This window comes from Lycium barbarum, chromosome 2, assembly GCF_019175385.1.
Source record: "Lycium barbarum isolate Lr01 chromosome 2, ASM1917538v2, whole genome shotgun sequence".
NCBI classification, from domain to species: Eukaryota; Viridiplantae; Streptophyta; class Magnoliopsida; order Solanales; family Solanaceae; genus Lycium; species Lycium barbarum.
Window position 1 is genome coordinate 141291432 of NC_083338.1, and position 4939 is coordinate 141296370.

General features: G+C 34.5%; 1 long non-coding RNA gene across 4 annotated transcripts; it reads right to left on the bottom strand.

The window, feature by feature from the left end:
- Window positions 1-808: 808 nt before the first annotated feature.
- LOC132627663 (uncharacterized) lies at window positions 809-4534 on the bottom strand. 4 transcript variants are annotated; one of them, XR_009577941.1, is made up of 4 exons: window positions 4330-4534; window positions 4128-4201; window positions 1628-3002; window positions 809-1284 (listed from the first exon to the last, which is right to left on the bottom strand). It is a non-coding gene; the product is annotated as an uncharacterized LOC132627663 (long non-coding RNA). The 4 variants fall into 4 exon arrangements; XR_009577942.1 differs by having other exon boundaries at window positions 1628-2158; window positions 2308-4201; XR_009577940.1 differs by having other exon boundaries at window positions 1628-1787; window positions 2058-4201.
- Between the last annotated feature and the right edge of the window lie 405 nt (window positions 4535-4939).

The window sequence follows — 4939 nt, forward strand, 5'->3', positions numbered from 1 at the left end:
CATTATTGTAAATGAATAATAAGTGATATGAAAATACATTCGCTGGTTTTAAATTTGAATCCACCTTCATCTGTATAATCACACGTGCCAAAGTGAATAACCTAAACACTAACCATCGAAAATTAGAACACTCTGTAACCCTTTTTCATGGTAACGATGTGTGTATTGAGCACATGTTATGAACTTGAACTCTCAGCTGCTAACACTGACCGGGTAGTGATTAGAGTAAGAGCCCGTTTGACTTGGCTTATTTTAAGTGTTCCATGTCAAAATAACTTATGAACACTTTTATAATGTTTGCATAAGATAAAAGAGTATTTTTAACCACTAGTTTTACAGTCAAAATAACAAAATAAACCAAAAATCATAAGATAGAATTTCTAACTTACGAATTTTGACTTATAAGCCCATCCAAATAGGCTCTAAAAGCGAATTTTCATGGTCGTGTCTAGAACTTGAGGGTCAGGAAAAGTTTTGTTGGGTAACTCACCCAATTGGTATTAGTTGTGAGAATTATTTTTTGTCACAAGGAGATGGACCAAAATCTTAAACCTTTATGTCCATGAATTTTGAGTCCACTAATTTCTCACACATAAATTAATATCATCTGTGTAAGACACAAAACAAAGATTTTCATTGTCATGAGTTGTTATTGAACTAATTAACTCATTCAGAATTTTTCGATTATCAAAAGAAAAATGAGCTTTTAACTGAACCTCAAATTACCGCGCCACTGTCTGCAACCGAGCAGCGACATACTGATACACCATACATCTTCCCTTGCATAAGCCATTAAGAACTCAACGTGTAAATATAATAACAAACCACGCACTCCCCTTTATATTCTACAAACCAAGCAGAAGTTTAGGTCTCTGACCACGTGAGCTCCATCAAGTCACAATTCATCATGTGTCATTACTAGATGCTTGCTCGGGCCCAACACTTTGGTTTACAACATATTTCATTTCCGCAGATAGACGTCGGCCTAAAGAGCATAAAATTTAGCAGAAGAAAATGTACTTAACAGCTTTGTTTGTAATAAAATAAAACAAATGTCAATCGTTTCCAGAACTATCTTATACTCTTATATTGTATTTATCATTCTTCATAAGCAAGAACCAGCTTATTGTGAATGCTTTGATAATTCTGCCCAGCAGTTGAAGGACTTTCTAGCAAATGCTAGAGAGTAAGTTGCGGTGATAGTCATTTCCAACGTTGGCAGCTCTTTTACGTGCTCTACTAACACACAGTGTAACAGCAAGTTCTGGTTTCTCCACATTGAAGCTACAAATAAACACATTAAATCAAGATTCAATTTTGAAAAAGTAAGACAACATACAACTGTAAACTCTTTGATGCTTAACAGGTACATCTACCTCAAAATTTTAAGAATATGGTGCTTGAATAAGCAAACTTTACATGTTTGTAAGCTTTACATGGACCAAAATGAGGATTTTACCTGTCTTGCTAATCTACAAAGGTATTAGTACCCGTGCTAGTAGTGATATCCTAATTCAGCTAAAGCTACGAGGAAAAACAATATTCGGATGAAAATGACATGGATTTTCCAGAACTCTTATGGAGCATCATTACTTAGAAAAAGTTGTCTTTGTGAGGCAATCTTTACCTTGTAAACTTGCCCAAGTCCTCCTCCAATCTTGTTCTGAAGTGATCAAATGCACAAAACAACACCAGAAAACTCTGTTACATAGTTTTGCAAATGGTTCAGCTGCAGGTAAAAGTCCCTCATCTCACAGCTCATCTGTTTCCTTATCGGACAACATGCTCTAGGTTGAGTCAATAACAATGATAAGAGAGTACATAAGGAGAATGTCATCTGGATAAGAACTCATCTAGATTTTGGAAAGCAACCAATGCTGGAATACAACTATTTGACGTAACTCGTAGAGTGAATGATATTTAAATGCACCATCAACAAATGAGCACTTGAGCAGCCTTAAGATGACCATTTTGGTCAAGAATAAAGTGTATACAGCAAAATCCACATAAAAAAATTGCATACCGGTGGTACACGAATAGCTTTTAAGGAAACATACCTTCTTCCAATAAAGAGAATAAACACAATTTAAAGATGAATGTCCTTTTGTCCGAGCTGTAGAAATCTGGCTTCAATTAAGGAGTGAACTGATGAATTCTACTAAAATCAATTTACGAAAAAACATTATTTGATATGCATAAACAAAATGTAAGTAGAATCTTATTAGCATATACCACAAACAAAAACAATTCAAATAAGCATAAATGTTTATACCTAAACAAGAAAATTAGACAGAACATAATACTTACCTTATATTGTAAGTGCCTCCAAATGTGACTAAGAAGACCTCAAAAGAATAAAGTAATTAACATCCAACAGATGAGGATCAACTTGGGATGTCTAACTCTCTCGTTACAAAGTAGCTAAGAGAAAAACGCAAGCCAATAGATTAACAATACTTACTGAACTCTGAACTGCTGATAGGAGAACGAAGTGGACCAATATGAGGATTAAATGCAAGGGAAAAAAGAAATCAGTCTTAGTTTAAAACTTATGTTGTTTAGAGGTTACTATCAAGATCCGATAGATGAACTTCAGCATCGACTCAACAAGAAGCTGGGAATCTATAGATTACTTAAAGCCTGATTGACTATACTATTTGTTGTTAAGTCTTTAAAATGAATTTTGAAGTATCCCAAGGGTACAATTTGTATCGTCAGCGAGTTCAGTTATTTTTTCCTCTCATTAACCTGAAACAGTAATTAATATACGGTAGTCATTTTTTCAATAACAAAAGACCACAGACAATAGATAATTTACATTGAATTAGTTAGCACCCAGCATAATGCACTCGGTTAATCTGAAAATGATAAATTGAAATCAGATGTGTATGAAAAAATGACAAGATCTACGGTTTCAAATTTTAGAGAACTTCAGATGAACATATAGCTAAAGCATTTCTCTGCCTCTTTGCTCACCTGCAATTGCGATTGAGGTCAGCAACCTGTTAAAATTACATACCGACCAATAAATGTCCTGAATAAATTTGACCAATCAGAAAAAGAATTTTTTCTGGGGCTCGCCATGAGATGCCTCGGTTAAATACTGAAGAGTGCGAATATGGAAAACAACGGTGAGGCACTGTAAGGAGTTCCTACTATAAGAACAAATAACTGCGACTAATAGGGCAAGTCGGGGGAATCAGTAATCATCTTACACTTTAGCACTTTCGTAGTTAGTCTCGTGTAAGCATGATCTACAATTTCTTAATCTTGTTGCCAATTGGAACTAATTTGTTGTCAAAGACACAGAACAACTTGTCAATAACCAAACTCAGATATATAATGGGCCATAATAACCACTATGTGTGCTTCATTATCTTCGGTTTTTTTTTTTTAATAGGTTTTTATGGAGTTGAACCATGAGCTAGTGCTTTCTATCTAAGAATTGCTCCAAGGATTCTTTCTTAATTGTATAGAAGTCAAAATTTTGGATAAACAATACAGGGAAATCATACCATGTGGGAACTAATCAAAAACATATTCAATTCAGGACAAAAGCGATTATTTATTTAATGCTTATTCCTTGTTTGAGTTTCCCCGGTAAACGGATCGGCTTCCTGAATGAGAATGTTGTTCAACAACTCATCGTTATTGGCGTCGTCATATTTTTCCAAATTTTTACCTGATTTCACAATCTTAGAATGATTAGAGATGAACTGAAAGTAACAAAACACTACCACAATTATCCTTAGCCTTGATGGGCGCTAAACTTTTTACCCTCAAAAGTTACAGTTGAATTTGTTTAGTGGTTTATAGGACACGTGGATTGATTTGTGCAACTAACTATAGCAATGAAAATGTCAAAGTAATAATAATGAATGAATTAAAGTAAAAAGACAAGCAGTAAGAGAAACCATGGCATTCAAACTATAACAGGGATACAGGTAATAAATTGCTACAAATTGATTGTGGCTAGAATTACAACAAAACAACCAGTTAAAAATGGAAGCTTGATTGTATACGTAATTAGGGAAAATAAATTATCCAGCAAGACGTTATTAACGGCCATAAAAAAAGAATTTCCAGATGGAGTTCTGGGATGCAACAATATAGTGAATAGGGTTTACCTGCGATGTTGAAGTTGTCTCTGATGATGGTCGTTAATCAGATGAAGCAAGCAAAGTAAAGGGAAACTAAAAACCTAAAACATGGGACGAAAGGTTGGTGACAGAGGGATGAAGAAATAATGTTAAAATTTTGCGGAATTAGGGGTCAACCAAGAACAACGAACTATTAACCAAAATACAAAGACCAAAAGATTGGACGGACCTGAGAGTTGTCACGTTTCATGAGGGTATGGGCAGCAAGTCGGAGCTCCGAATCAGAGGAATGAACCGCCGATTTAATTGATTTGAGAAGTCGGGCTCCACTTCTAGCCTGATGCTTGCCGCCAAATGTAAACGACAGTGCACTTTCAAGACAAAGCCACGTGGAAGAATCGAGGCGGTGTCTTTCCACTTTCAAACACAGATGACAGCGCACTTAGGACTGTGTAAATGTTGGCATTTGCAATGGACTCGGATGAAATGACAATAATGCCCTTGGAGGCTTGGACGACAATAATGAAATCTCATCATTTAAAAAGGCATAATTTGGGATTTGAAATTATAATTTCAAAAAATATAAATGTAAAATTTGACCCATATATTTATATTTTGTAAAAAAATTTTCATAAGTTGGTAGATATATTTACCAATTATGTTTACCAACTATAAGTTGGTAGATATATTGTTTGTACCATGTGGGAGGATTATATTAAAGAGTAGTTACATTACTATTCATGTTAAATTTTCCTTTTTATTGAACTAAAGTTTGATCAATTGATATTGTATCTTTTAGAAAGGACTTCTAGTAGCATATTAATTTTATTATGAACTAT